The sequence below is a fragment of the Panthera tigris genome, chromosome B4 (genome assembly GCF_018350195.1).
Source record: "Panthera tigris isolate Pti1 chromosome B4, P.tigris_Pti1_mat1.1, whole genome shotgun sequence".
NCBI lineage: Eukaryota > Metazoa > Chordata > Mammalia > Carnivora > Felidae > Panthera > Panthera tigris.
The window spans coordinates 135663789-135679577 of NC_056666.1; positions in this window are offsets into that span (position 1 = coordinate 135663789).

A 15789-nucleotide genomic window follows, 5' to 3' on the forward strand; every position below is an offset into this window, starting at 1 on the left:
GGTGCGGCAAGGAGTTCGGCGGGTTCCTTCCGGACTAAAACAGACCCTCCTCGTCCGACCCGGCCGATTCACGGCTAGGTGTTCATCCGAGAGAAACGAAAACGTACGTCTACGCCAAGACCTGCACGCGCATGGCAGTGCTGTTCACAGACGCCTCAGATCGGGAAGGACTCAGACGTCCGTCGCTGGCAAAGGCATACACGGGTCACAGGGCGTCCGCGCACTGGGTTCTGCGTGGCCCCGAGGGAGGGGGTGCCGATGCAGAGCCAGCGGGCAAGACCCCAGGAGCACGGGGCGGGTGACAGACGGGAGGCCCAGCAGGCGATGCGCTGATGCTACAGTTTGTAAGAAATTCTAGAAAAGGCCAGACTGCGGTGGGGGGGGGGGGGGGGCGGGGGGCGGTTCCCAGGGGGGCTTGGGGAAGGGTTCCGACAGCAGCAAAGAGGCACGAAGGGACCTTTGCGGGAGGCGGCACTGCCCTGCGTCATGAGAGTTGGGGCGGCGGTTACGGGACTATATGCCTTCATCAGAACTCATCAAATTGTGCACTTAAAACACTGGGGACCTTTCCTTTTATAGGTTACTGCTCGATAAGGCTACAGAAAAGTAACGGACACGTTTAAATTTGCCGTGACGCTGAACAGGGGTCAACGTCGTCCACCTGCACGAGCGAGGCGAGACGGCCGGGGCGGCCCTGGCTCGTGCTTTCTGGACGCCTGGCGTGAAGGGGGCCAGGGCCGAGGGCCGAGGCGGGGAGCGCAGAGGACCTGGCCCCGTTCAAGGCCGGCTGGGGACAGCGGGGCATCGCCTGGCGGCTCTTCGGTTAAGTGTCTCCCTCCTGGTCTCGGCTCAGGTCGTGATCTCACGGTTCGTGAGTTCAGGCCCCGCGTTGGGCTCCGCGCTGGCCATGCGGAGCCTGCTTGCGATTCTCTCTCTCCCTCTCCACCCCTCCCTCTCTACCCCTCCCCTGCTCCCTCTCTCTGTCTTGCTTGAAATGAATAAATAAACTTAAAAACGATTTTTTAAATAGAAAATAAATGATTTTTATTTTATTTTATATTTTATTTATTTATTTATTTATTTTTATAAATAAAAAATAAAAATGATTTGTTAAATAAAAAAATAAATGGGGGAAGAGGGAGACGTTCAAAGCGTGGGAGGGGGCGACAGGCGCAGGGAGGCCGGGAGGGGCGGGTGTGGGAGCCGGCGGACAGGATGCTCACCTGGGGCCCCCCGGGGAGTGCCGTCTGTGCTCTCCTTGTCCCCTGGAGTATCTCCTGCGCTGAAACCTTTCTCTGATGCTAACACAGCGAGCTATCATTTCCATCTTGCTACTTTCACACTGTCTGTGTCTCTGTATGTAAAGAGGACTCCTTGCAGACACAAATAGCCGTGTCCTTCTGGCCAATCTGAGCAGCTCTGCCTTTTAATTGCACCGTTCCGTCGCTCTATTGTGGAAAAATGCACCTGACATCTGGAGTGCACCGATCAGTGGCATTAAGGTCCTTCACATTGTCCCGCGACCATCCCCAACATCCGTCCCCAGAACCCCTTCCGTCTCGCCACACTGACCCTCGGTCCCCCTTGGACGGTAACTCCAGCCCCCACCCCCCAGCCCCTGACACCCACCGTCCGCCTTCCCGACCACACCCCCGTTTCCAACTGCCCAGGGCCCGGCGTCCCTTGGGTGGGGGAGGGGACCCGCCCAACTCACCATATCCAGGTCAGCCCTCGCCCCTCCCCTGTCCTACCGCCTGACTCCCCATCTCCAGCCTCCTGGCCGCCAGACTCCAGACTCCTCTAGACCCTCCCTTCCCCCCCTTCCCGGGGAACCAAGTCTTGCCCTTCCCTCAGTCTAGCTCCCTGGTCCTGGCCCCCCACCCCCTCCACCCCGGGGAGTCTGGCTCCGACAGAGGAGGAAGCAGGAAGCAGGATGATGACAGTGGCTGAACAGGAGGCCCTGAGGCCTGAGAAGGAGCTGGCAGTCTGGGGCTGCGTGTGCAAACAGCTTCGGAGCGACGGGAAATGCCTCGAAGGACGGCCGGGGTGCTGCGGAGTTGAGCCGCTTCCCGAAATAATCCAGGGGGCAGCTGTCTCCGATTCTGAAACTGGGTCTGGCTGCCTGAGCTACAGGAAGCCCCGGGCCCCACACCAGCCCCGCTCTGGGAACAGATGGCACTAGGAATATTTTTTCTTTTACCAAAGTCAGCTGGGAAGCAAACAGCTTGTCTGGGGAAAAGTGTGTTCCTCCCCTCTCTCTCTGGCAACAGACCAAAGCCCCCACCTCCCTCCTCCAGTCCCCACCCCCGTGGGCTTTCTCTCCCTGTAAGACCCGGGCTGCGGAGGCAGGGGGGCATCACGGGCCTTTCTCACCTGGGAGATCAAATGGGTCCTCATATCCCCCCGGTGGGTTTATCCTAGGGAGCGGTGGGGGCTCGTCGGTCGTGGGGGCCCGGGCTGAGCTGGCACAGCAGGTTCTGGGAGGCCTGGCGGCTTGGAAAATGGACTGCGGGGATGGCCCAGGCATGATTCTCCCGGGAAGAGCCGGCCAGCTGATCTGGGTGGGCCAACAGCTGCAGGAATTCATTCATTCATCCGTGAGCATTTCGGATGGGTTGGTATGCTTCCTGCCTGCAGGGGTATCATCAAGGCACAGGTGGGATTTCACATCCGTACAAATCACTGTGCACACGCCGTTCCTAACAGACCTTCCCCGCGCACCTACCCTGCGCGGGCCCTGGGCTCGGAGCCGGGGATACAGACGGCCTGTTGGAGGCTCTGTCCAGGAGGAGCTCAGTGCCTCTCTCGGGGCATCGGCTACCCTGCAATGCTGGAGTCAGGTCCCAGGGCGTGAATCCCGGGGGCATCCTCCACCTGCCCTGTGACGCGGGGGGAATCGCTCACTTCTCGGAGCCCCGGCTTCCTTCTCTGGCCCAACGGAAGCGAGAAGGGAATTTGCGTTTCGTAGGCTTATGACAAAAGTTAAAGAGGATCCGTCTTCCACCCAGGCGCTGCCGGGCGCACAGCGTTCAGGGATGTCGGATGACGTCGCTGCCGTCACCAGAATCAACTTCACCATTATCGTCCCTGTACCTGCGAAAACAGAACCGAAAGTCCTTCCTTCCGTGGGTCCTGGTGAAAATGCTGTGCCGTGAGGTCAGGGCCCCAGCTCGTGGTTGGAGTTCGGGCGCTAAAAATCTAGCTCGTCAGGTAAGCCCTACCTGGATTTCGCATGTCTCCTGCTCCCGGGCTCTGCTTGTTGAAACCTACAACACTACTCACTACACCGGGGGCGCTGGATAAATATTTGCTGGCTGACCCACTGACAGGGACCTCTTAGCTGCACTGGGGTGGGGCAGATGCCGACCCTGGGGCCCAGGCCGGCCACCCTGATGCCCCAGGGAGCTGGTGTTAAAGCTGAGCTCAACTCTAGACTCACGGCCCTGACCTCCGATCAGTTTCCTCAGCCCTGGGTCCACTGGAGCCTAAGCTGGGGGGGGGGTTCACCAACTCAGCTGAACACACAGAGGCCAACGGAGGACCCCTGGCTCCACGATCCCTCTCCTTTCCCCTGGTTGTCCGGAGAGAAAGGCAACGGTGTGATGTGGCGGGAAATCCTGGACTCCGATCCCAAGCTCGGCCTCTCAGCAGCTGTGTAATCTTGGGCAAGTCACTGCCCTTCTCTGAGCATGCGTTTCCTCATTTGGAAAATGGGAAGGCTGCTCCCAGCTTAGCTTCATCCCCAGGGTGGGAGTCACGAGGATTAACGGAAGTAACGATGGGCGAGGTTTTCAAGAGTGCCGTTGGCTAAATAATGGCTGTGGCTGACACTTACTGGACCTTCATGTTTCTTCACCTGCCGTGGTCCAGATGGCCTGGCCGCTCAGCAGACCCACTTTCTTTTCCTGCTGGGCGCACAGCTGGCCCACATCTCCCAGCCACGGAACGGACTCCTAGTCACCGAAATGCGAGCGAAGCAAGATGTACCATTGCAGGGCCTGGTCCCCAAACCTGGTCCCCGTATGACCCTTGGTGCTCACACAGGGATGTTCATCCAGGAGGCCCGGGTGATGCCCTGGTGCGCAGGCAATGGGGTGACATTGGTAGCCATGTGCTGTAAGATGGCGGGGGCCAAAGATGGAATCGTTCTGGGAGGGAGGGCTGCCGGGTAGGAACACCCGCTTTGAACTTTCTTGAGCAAGAAATGTGTGAACTCACCCCTTGGATGGGCGTTGCAGTAGCTGGGGGTGGGGGTGGGGGAGGGGACCTTGACCACAACGGCTACATTGACTCTGCTGTTTAGTCCATTCATTTTATTTCGGTTATATCGCTTGGGGTTGCTAGAAGTTTTAGTTGCTAACTTTGCAGAATTTCTTGGCCATTTTACAGTCTCTTGTCCCTTATTCATATCTTTGATCCCTTCTTTTAACTCTTTAGGCATCTTTATGTCATGTTCCACCTCTGATGAGCTGGCGCCTGAAGCCTGGTCTGCGGCGGCTGCCTCTTGTTTGCGTGGACTCTTGCTCATGGTGCTTTTTCCCTTGTGTCTTCTGTGAGCTTTGCCGGCGGTCGTTTCTACCTGCTGAGAGTCACTTCAATGTGAGTCCCTTTCACTAGAGTCTTAGTTTGAGCTTTGTGGTCCACATGGCTAGGTATAAAATCCACATGAGGGTTGGTTTGTGGTTATGACTTCAGGGGAGAGTGTTTTTCCTTTTGTCCCGTGCCAGGATCGATAAAGTAAGTGTTCTCTTCAAGTTTCCCCTCTAATTAAAAAAAAAAAAAAAATCTGTATCTATATCTATCATCTATATCATCTATCTATACATATATATGTTATTGTTTATTTTTTGAGAGAGAGAGAGCGAGGGAAAGGCAAAGAGAGGAGACACCGAATCCAAAGCAGGCTCCAGGCTCCGAGCTGTCAGCACAGACGTGGGGCCCGAACCCATGAACGGTGAGCTCATGACCTGAGTCAAAGTCAGATGCTTAACCGACTGAGCCACCCAGGCGCCCCACCCCCTGCCAACTTATTTCAACAGTGACATCATAGCCCTTTGGAAAACCTGGCTTTACGTGGGCTCCCTGACTCTCGAGCAGGACAGGCCCAGGCTTTCCTTCCCACCCCAGCGCCGTATGTGGTCCTGACAAAGGAAGGTCAAGGTGACTGGGCTTGGCAAATGCTCCCGCTGGGCAAAACCAGCTTAGGCAGTGGCTTACCTCTGGAGAATTCCAATTCCATTTTTAGTTCCTTGGCTCGTGAGGGTCTTCCTTGCTCTTGCTTGCTCTGTGTGATGCATATGAATCTGTCCATTATCCATATCTGTATGAGTATATGCACATAGAAAAAAATACCTTGACACGCACGCATATGCACGGTACTTTTCTGTTGCTTTGCAACGTGACTCGTGCTCAGCGACTCAGTCCATCGTACTATGGGAAGGGGACGTTGTTCTCTGGTCTCACGTAACAGATTTCTAATAGGCAGCAACGTATCTTCACCAATCTCTTTCTCCGTGTTGGCCCCTCCTGGAGTCTCCACATGGAGGGAGGGATCTGCTCCCCCATCACCCCCTGTTCCTTGTCAAGACCCACTCCCCTTGCCCGGTCCTCTCATCCTGGACCCTGACCCAGGCCGCTTTTGTCCGTGAATCATCTCCATCACGGCAGTATATGTCACTAACAAAAGGCTTTGGGTGCTTCCTTCTAGGGACACAATTAGCGTGGTGTTAGCGAGACGGAATCTTCTCGAACGGCCGGTCCTGGTTGGTCTGGGGGACAGGTCCTACCCGGGGGACAGTGGGGGGGCGGGGTCGGGGTGCTGAGGCAGCAGCTCTGGAGGAAAGAGATCGGCCTAAAGGTCCCAGGCAGAGGGAGATAAGAGACAGGTGCTGGGGAGCGGACAGCCTGAGGTGGAGACCAGGCCCCGGCAGCTCACCCGGGGGAGTCAGAGGCCGGGGAACCCTGCGTCAGATCCGGTAGAACTTTCTAACAGGCAAGGCCCACGGAAGGAAGGCGTGGGCTGTACAGGGTCCCAGCATCCTATGGCAAGGTGGGAACAGAGCACGCCTAATGGGGCCGGGTGCCCCGCTCAGACCACCCTGGGTCATCCAAATCTGGGCCGTGATGGTCAGACGGGCCCGCCAGCTCATGTCCACCTGCCACTCGGGGCCTCCGGGGACAGGAAGTACACCTGGGTTTCACGCCATGCACCAGGCAGCGGCTCGGAATGCACATGTGCGTTGCTCACCCCGGTGATAGACGCAGACTCTGGATGGCTAACGTGCTCTGGGAGGCCCGGAAGCTGCCGGTCCACGGACCACCCTTTGAGTAGAAGCTCCAGGAAGGTGGTTCCCATCTTGGCTGCACTTGGACTTCTGATCCTGGGCCTTACCTGTGCCCGTTCTCGGTCCCTGAGCCGGGTGCGGTTTGGGCGCTGGGAGGTCTGGACCCTGTCCGGGTGATTCTAACGGGCAGTTGAGCCTCAGAACCATAGTTCTAAAGGCCACCGAGAACGGGGAACTCATAGGCCCTCCCATTCATCTTCCGTCGACAGAGGTTTGGGTGTGGAGAAACACCTGTTTTCTCTGAGAAAAAGCGGCACAGAGCTAGTGACCGGCTGGCTAGGACGCAGAGACCCAGAGAGGGGCCCTCACAGACCCTCAGGGCCTTGTACGGCCACCGTAGGCCGGAAGGAAGCCTCGGGCCTGGCTGGGGTTTATCTCCTCGCTGCGTGTTGCAAGTTCCCCTGTCCCGCCTCCGTTCCTGTCCTGCCACGTCTGGGTCAACAGTTCTTGAACTTGAACCCACACCACATGTGAACTCTCTGTGCCTTGACCCCCTCTGCTGGAGCCCGAGTTCCGGGGCACAGAGCCCTGCTCTGAGAGTGCGGTGCCCACGGCTGGGCCTGTCTTCCCTGGCCGGTGGGCTACTTCAGGGCAGGGCCTGAATCTGCCTCCCTACTGAGTGCCCAGCGCCCAGCAAGGTGGGCACGGGCAGTGGCCGGTGAGGATCTGCTGAGTGAGTGCGTAATGGGCACGCTCTCCCCTCCCTCCCTCCCTCTTCCACCTCCCCTTCTCCCTTCTCTCTTCCCTTCCCTTTTCTCTTCCTTCTTCCTTCCTCCCCTCCTCTTTTCCCGTCTTTCAGACTCCTTCCCTCCCATTCACGCGACAGCCCCATGGGGCACGATGCCCAGGGACACCAAAGCAGACAGACTAGCCCCTAACCTCAGGGGTTGTCATTCCAGGCGACAGGACCCTTCCCCTCAGTCTCCCCACCTTTAAGGCCAGGTGCTCCGAACTTGGGATTCCCGTGGGATCACCCTCCCTGCTTTGGAACTCTTAGAAGGGCCCCTCCTACCCCATCTCGCGTACTGTGAGTGGCCGTATCTCCCAGACCCCGTGTTTGTGGGGGGCAGCAGGCCCCCAGGGGGGTTTTCTGGGCATGTGTGGTCTGTGATGCGGTTTGGACAGAGCAGTGACGAATCCTGGTGACACGGTGATGGTTTCTGGAACAAAGGTCAGCCTTTTATTTATTTATTTTTTTAATGTTTATTTATTTATTTTCAGGCAGGGAGGGACAGAGAGGGAGAGAGAGACAGAGAGACAGAGACAGAGAGAATCCCAAGCAGGCTCCGCACCGTCGGTGCAGAGCCTGACTCAGAACTCAAACTCACGAACCCTGAGATCGTGAAGGCTCTGGGCCTTCTCCCTCCTCAACTCACACCTCCCTCCCTGCCTTCCCACAGCCTGGGGGTCCTGCACGTCTAATCCAGTCCCTTGACTCAGCCACCAAACTGCCCTCTCGCAATGGGGTGCGTAGGGGAGGGTGGAGCTTTAAAGGCAGGACTTCTGGGGCACCTGGGTGGCTCAGTCGGTTAAGCGTCCGACTTCGGCTCAGGTCACGATCTCGCGGTCCGTGAGTTCGAGCCCCGCATCGGGCTCTGGGCTGACAGCTCAGAGCCTGGAGCCTGCTTCCGACTCTGTGTCTCCCTCTCTCTCTGTCCCTCCCCCATTCATGCTCTGTCTCTCTCTGTCTCAAAAATAAATAAACGTTAAAAAAAATTAAAAAAAAAATAAAGGCAGGACTTCTATTAAAATCTTGCTCTGCCCTTTATCTGCCTTGACCCTGGGGAGGGGACTGGAGCTTACGAAGTCATATTTCCTCATTTTTTGGGGGGGGGGGGAGGAATCTATTAATAACACTTCTTCCCTTACAGTTTCCATGGCTCTCTGGTCACCCCCCGCTTACCTGCGGGTCAACCCAGCGGCAGGAGAGGACCACTCTTGTTAGGCTCCTGGCCTCTGCAGGGGTGAGCTCAGACGGGCCAGCCCACTGCTCTGCCGTGGGAGGAGGGCTAGAAAGGCCGGGGGTGTCACCTGAGGTGTCTCAGGGGCATGTCCGGTCCCCCGCTGGGCTTGGCTGGCCCTGCCTATGGGCCGGTGCCCGAGCACGGCGGCTGCTGGGCACCTTGGGATTCTCCTGGCAGGAGATCGGGGTTCTGAGTGTCCCAGGAGGAAGCTGGTGGCCTTTGGTGACCCGGACTGGAAGTCAGGCGGTGGGAGTCCTCTATGTCTGTAGCTGACACCGTCACCGGCCGCCGCGGACTCGGCCACGCTGAGCGTGAGATGTAAGAAGCAGGTGTTTCTAGGTTTCGCTCATGCGAGGCCGAGACGGAGACCCCCGAGGAGACGCGCAGAGCAAATCGACCTGGAGACAGGCTCCGGCCTGAGATGAACCAGGCCAGTGAGCCCGGCAGGGGAAGGAGCCTCAGACAGGCCCCGGGGCCAGTGTGGCCGTGTCAGGCTGGCTTCTGGTGGTGGACAAGCCAGGTCCTCTCCCGGGTGAGGACAGAATGTTTTAACGGCGGTTTTCCTGACAGCAAGGCTTCTTCTGGGCCAGCTTGGCACGCCCGGGAGGGCTGGACGCTGGCACAGAGAGCTTGGCCTTGGCAGGCGGAGAGGGGACAGGGTCTGGGGCTGCACCCTGCCACCGGTTCCCGTAGCCCCGCTCCTGCGGGCGGTCCGACAGAGGATGTGCCCCCCCATCTGCGAGTGAGTTTTCGGGGAAAACCTTCCACAGGTGCGAAATCCCTTAACTACACCGAGCTGTGCATTTTACAAGCTGCCACCATCGATAAGGATAAAATTACACACAAGAAACATCAGCTTTAGGGGCGCCTGGGTGGCTGGGTCGGGTGAGCGTCCGACTTCGGCTCAGGTCACGATCTCGCGGTCTGTGGGTTCAAGCCCCGCGTCGGGCCCTGTGCCGACGGCTCAGAGCCTGGAGCCTGCCTCGGATTCTGTGTCTCCCTCTCTCTCTGCCTCTTGTCTGCTCACATGCTGTCTCTCTCTCTCTCTCTCAAAAATAAACATAGAAAAAAAAAACACAGTAGACACATCCGTTTGGGGCAAAAATACCCTCTGGTCAGCACACAATTCAGTCACTTGCCGTTGGGACTGAAGGCTCGTGGGCGTGTTTGGACGTAACGGCCACTCCCCGAGCGCCAGGTCCTGGCTGTGTGGCCTGGGAATATTGTTTCCAAGCCTCCCGATAACGTGAAATGGGAGTTCTCGCACACGCATGTGGCAAGAGCCCAGAGAGGTGGGTGCCAGGCTCCAGGCCACACAGCTGTGGCCTGACAGAGCCAGGAGCCCCAAGTGTGGCCCAGGGCGGGGACTGGGGGCTGGAGCCGGAAGCTCAGAGTCACATGACGTGCAGAGGCACAGGGTGAGGGTCCCCCGCCCCCACCCCTGCCCTGGGCCAGTCCCCTCTCCGCCCGTTCCGCTAGGGTTCGGCCGAATCTGCACCCGAACGTGTCCCAAATCACCACACACTGGGTGCCTTAACATAACAGACATTTATTGTCTCTGCACATCGGGGTCAGAACAAGATGCGGAGGGGTCGGCCCCTCCTGGAGGCTCTGAGGGAGGATCTGTCCCAGGCTTTCTCCAGGCTCCCGATGCACCCGGCGACCCTCAGTATCCCTGGCGTGGCCGCACCCTTCCTCTCTTCTCGTCCTCACAGCCTCCCCTGGGCGTCTCTTCTGCGTCCGTGTCTCAAATGTCCCTCTTCTTTCTCCTTGAAGGACCCGCCAGTCATTGGACGTGGGGCCCACCCTAGATCTAGGATGACCTCGTTTTAATTCTATCTGCAAAGACCCTATATCCAAATAAGGTCACGTTCACAGGCACCGGGGGTTAGGATGCAGACGTCTGTTTCTGGGGGCTCTTTTCAGCCCACTACCACAGGGAGGGGAGCCTCTGTGGGGCTGACCCGCGGCAGGAAGTAATCCTGAGGGTCCCGGGGGACAAGGCTGGGCCAGGGGGTGAGGCTGCAGGGGCTGGGAGTCATACAAGGGCAGCTGCAGAATGCCCAATAAGCGTAAGCCGGGGCCTCCGAGGCTGCCGGGAAGGAGGGTCCCCAGGGGTGGGGAGGGGTGGGGAGAGCAGGTTCGGCTCAGGCTCCTGCCACAGAGACCTTGAGGGGGCGGGGGCGGGGAGGGGACCGGAGGGAAACGCAAGCCCGAGGGTAGCACACACTCGCAGGGCCCCTCTGGGCTCAGGGCGGAGACACAGGGCCCTGCCACCAAATGCCCCATCGCCCCTTGTCCAATTTCTGCTCCCGGGACTGACCCTCCCCAAGAAGGACATTGAAGATGGCCACCCACCTCGGGGGGTGGTCCCCCATCTTCAGAGGCCAGCTGGATCCCGCCCCCCACCCCGCCCCCGCCACTCCATCCTCTGTCCGGAATGCTGTCCTCTGATAGTCACACATACGTGTCCCGGGTCTCAGTGAAGTTGTCACGGCTCCGGGTCACCCGTGCGAACCGCCCTGTCACTGTCTCACGCCGCCCTAGAGCCCCTGCATTGCCCCACACTAGCCGGTAGCTGTCTCCTCCCACCCCTCCTTCGGGCGTCTGCATGGGTTCCTGTTGGTCCACTGAGGGCAGGGGCCCTGTGGGCCTTACTCACTGCATCCTGCACCGAGAGCAGTGGTCAACACATTATAGGCATGCAAAAGAGAAGTTCTTCAAAGAAAAGAACTTTCTAACCTGTTGAACCATCTCACGATGATGCTTGTGATAGTGAGCTGCCCGTCACGGGTGGTATTCAAGCAGTAGCTGGATGGGCGCTTGTCAGGGCGTGTTGGACGGACAAAGGCAGGGGGTAAAGCCGAAGCGGAGGGCGCCCCCAGATGCCCTGCAAGGGCTCTGACCCTCCTGCGCTCCCTCCCTGTCTGCCACCACCTTTCTGTGGGATGCTGGGTAACGCCCCCCGCCCCCCAACCGGGCCCCAGTCTCTCCACACTTCTAGAAAACAAGAGGTGGCCGTATCTATTTGATTGAACCACCCAGAAGGAAAAGGCTGCAGAAGGAAAGATATTTATTCATGATCATATTCCGAAATTAGGCTGGGGAGCCACAAACAGGCGTTTCCGACGAGAGCCCGTCTGGCCCTGCCTCTCGGGCTCATGCGGCAGATTCCTCGTTCATGTCACGTCCTGCAGCCTCAAGCTGGGTTTGGCTCGAATGTCTGCCGGCCGCTCGGGTTGTCCTCCGAGGCGACGAATGGGGAGATGGGGTGTCCGAAGGCCATCGGGGCGCGTGCCGCTTGGGGTCCCACCTGGGGGCTGGCTGAGCCTCTGTGCGGTTCGGGGTCTCCCCCCACGGAGGGGACCGTGCCCGCTGGACCAGGGCAGGTGCGGTGAGGGTGCCGGCTGGGACGGGGGCTCGGCAGATGTTCCCCCCCCCCGCCCCCGGGACGGCTTCGGCACTCGGGCACCCAGCTCGCTCTCCGTTTTCGATGGGCCTTCGGCCCTCTCTTGAGAGCAAAGCTCCCCGAAAGAGCAAAACCCCTCCCTGTCTTTTGTGAATCCCCCCAGAGCCCTCCAAGCGGGCTCTTGACCCCATGGGTTCCCTGAAACGGCTCTGAATGATCTCAGCAGCGACCCCCACCCTGAAACCCGCTATCAGCTGTCAGACTTCGGCTCGGTCGGTAGTGCCCAGCTCTGTGGATGGGTACCTCTCTCCTCCTGGCGGCCCTCCCTCCCCTGGCTGTCCCCTCCTCACCTGAATGTCCTCTCCTCACCTGGATGTCCCCTCTTCACATGACTGTCCCCTCTTCACCTGACTGTCCCCTCCTCTCCTGGCTGTCCTCTCCTCACTTGGCTGTCGCCTCCTCATGTGAATGTCCCCTCCTCACCTGGCTGCCCCTCCTCCCCTGGCTGTCCCCTCCTCTCCTGGCTGTCCCCTCCTCCCTTGACTGTCCCCTCCTCCCCTGGTTGTCCCCTCCTCCCTTGGCTGTCCTCCCCTTCCCTGGCTGTCCCCTTCTCACCTGAATGTCCCCTCCTCCCCTGGCTGTCCCCTCCTCACCTGAATGTCCTCTCCTCCCCTGGTTGTCCCCTCCTCCCCTGGCTGTCCCCTCCTCCCCTGACTGTCCCCTCCTCTCCTGGCTGTCCCCTCCTCACTTGACTGTCCCCTCCTCCTGGCCGTCCCCTCCTCCCCTGGCTGTCCTCTCCTCACTTGGCTGTCCCCTCCTCACTTGACTGTCCCCTCCTCACCTGGCTGTCCGCTCCTCACCTGAATGTCCTCTCCTCACCTGGATGTCCCCTCCTCCCCTGACTGTCTCTTCCTCCCCTGGCTGTCCTCCCCTCCCCTGGCTGTCCCCTCCTCCCCTGGCTGTCCCCTCCTCTCCTGGCTGTCCCCTCCTCCCCTGGCTGTCCCCTCCTCACTTGACTGTCCCCTCCTCCTGGCTGTCCCCTCCTCCCCTGGCTGTCCCCTCCTCCCCTGGCTGTCCCCTCCTCACCTGACTGTCCTCCCCTCCCCTGGCTGTCCCCTCCTCCCCTGGCTGTCCCCTTCTCTCCTGGCTGTCCCCTCCTCCCCTGGCTGTCCCCTCCTCACCTGACTGTCCCCTCCTCCTGGCTGTCCCCTCCTCCCCTGGCTGTCCCCTCCTCACCTGACTGTCCCTTCCTCCTGGCTGTCCCCTCCTCCCCTGGCTGTCCCCTCCTCACCTGAATGTCCTCTCCTCACCTGGATGTCCTCTCCTCCCCTGGATGTCCCCTCCTCCCTTGGCTGCCCCTCCTCCCCTGGCTGTCCCCTCCTCCCCTGGCTGTCCCCTCCTCCCCTGGCTGTCCCCTCCTCACCTAGATGTCCCCTCCTCACCTGGCTGTCCCCTCCTCACTTGACTGTCCCCTCCTCCTGGCTGTCTCCTCCTCCCCTGGCTGTCCTCTCCTCACCTGGATGTCCCCTCCTCCCTTGACTGTCCCCTCCTCCCCTGGATGTCCCCTCCTCTCCTGGCCGTCCCCTCCTTCCCTGGCTGTCCTCTCCTCCCCTGGCTGTCCTCCCCTCCCCTGGCTGTCCCTTCCTCGCCTGGCTGTCCCCTCCTCACTTGGCTTCAGGACCCTGAACACTCACTCCCTTGCAAGAAGTGCTTCCTGTGTCTTTGACTTTGAACCCATGCGGTGTCGCAAGACTCAGTCTCCAGACTGTGCCACCTTTCATTAGCCACGGGCTCCCTTAGTGAACCTGCCCCGTGGATTTAAACCCCGTCGAGATGCCAACGATGCCCACAGTGTCCTCCAGCCGGGTTTCCCGCCGCCGTCCCGCTTGGATGTCGGGGCCACGTCTTCTCAAGCTCAGCGCGTCCACCACTGAACCCCCGGCCTCCCAGCCTCCCCGCCCTTCGGCCGCTCAGGCCCAAGTACCTGTGCTCAGCCGTGGCGCCCCTCTCACAGCCACGTGGCGTGGGCGGGAAACCACGTTGTCCTCTGCCGTCGAAGCACATCCAGGACCCGACCACTCTCCACCCCCGCTGTTTCCGTCCTGGTACAAGGCACCTGCCTCCGTGCGCCCGGCGGTCTGTCCTCAGCACGGCGCTCAGAACAGTCCTCCGAAAACAGGAAGCCAGGGCGCCGGGCTGGCTCAGTCGGTAAGTCGAGCACGCGACACTTGATCTTGGGGCCGTGCGTTCGAGCCCCATGTTGGGCGTAGAGTTTACTTAATAAATAAACAAATAACCAACCAACCAAATAAATAAAATCTTAAAAAAAAAACAAACAAAAAAACCAGGGGGGGCTCTGAGCCTGGGTGGCTCGGTCAGTTAAGTGTCCGACTTCGGCTCAGGTCACGATCTCCCGGCTCGTGGGTTCGAGCCCCGCGTCGGGCTCTGTGCTGACAGCTCGGGGCCTGGAGCCTGCTTCGGATTCCGGGTCTCCTTCTCTCTCTGCCCCTCCCCCACTCACACTCTGTCCCTCAAAAATAAATAAATAACATTAAAAAAAACACAGCAGAACCTATCACTCCTCTTCCTCTGCTCAAAACCTTGCAAAGTCTCCCACTTTTCGCCTGAAATGCAAGTCAAAGTCCTTACAAGTCCTACAATTTTCCTGGACCTTCTCCAGGACCCCCCCCCCCACTGCCTCCTTCACCCCCAGTCTCCATGCCGTGAGGAAGCCCGAGCAGCCGCGCGCAGAGAGCCCATGGCCAGCCTTGGGGGGCTGGGGGGGCCTCACGCGGAACCCTCCAGCCCTCTCAGCGCCCCAGAGAGCCCCTAGGCTGAGCCCACAGAATTGTCACAGTAAATGCTTGTTGGTATTTTAAGCTCCTACGTTCTGGGGGGTTTCGTACGCAATGATGGACACCTAAACGGCCACCCCACTGGGGACCTGGTTTTAAAATGCGCTTTAATGACATGAACACATACATGTAGATATTATGCACGAATGCCAGAATGTGTTAACATATGTGCACTTTGTTTTACTGGCAGTCTTTTTGTTCTGTTTCCTATTTTGCTTGGCTCCCTTTCCCCTTGCCCACACATCGCACCCTATGTCCTCGGACCATGTTGTCTGATTTGTTGGAATATGCACGTCACTACCACTTGATGCGTATGGACACAGGGGACGGTCACTGTGCTGCGAAAATGTGATCGGGGCGCCGGGGCGGCTCAGTCGGTTGAGCGTCCGGCTTCGGCTCAGGTCGTGATCTCGCGGTTCGTGGGTTCGAGCCCCCTGTTGGGTTCTGTGCTAACAGCTCAGAGCCCGGAGCCTGGAGTCTGTTTCGGATTCTGTGTCTCTGTCTCTCCCTCTCTCTTGCTAGCACTCTCTCTCTCTCAAAAATAAGTAAACATTAAATAAAGAAAAAAAAAATCAGGGCTTGAGTTACGTTTCACTGGTTGTCTGGACTTGAGAAACGCTAACATTAATAATGCGAATCAACGTCAAAGTCACGTCTGTGGCTGGGGCATTGGGAAGAGCACAGACAAATCAAGGAACGAAAACTTGCCCAATTCAGCGAAGAGGGCATTCGTGCCATGGCCAAAAAAGTCTCAACACGTCTTTGGTTTCACTTTCTACTCTTTTCACGAAAACAGAACGGCCAACGAACGTTCACGTTGGATCTAGACCTGCTCGTTGGTTGCAAACCTCGGTGGGCTTACAGGTACAAGACTTTGGCAACAACTCAACAAAGTCACCCTCTGAGAATGATTTGATTATATAAAGTTTATAGCCCAGAGTATCGTATATTTTATTATTACTCGTAAACTCAGTGCCACACATCCTTTATGTTAGTCAATTTTATGATAAATACAAAGTGCATGCATTTTCTTTGCCCCCTGGAGGAGGCTGGATTGTTTATCGCGGAGCCGCACGCCTCTGAGTCCGTCCCCCTGTGGATAAGCATCTTTTTGTTTCGTTTCCAACACGGAGCCCCCTTCCATCCATGCTGGGTCAAATGGGGCATGAATTTTTAATTAAAAAAATTGTTCTGGAAAATTGTTTTTCTTTCTTTTC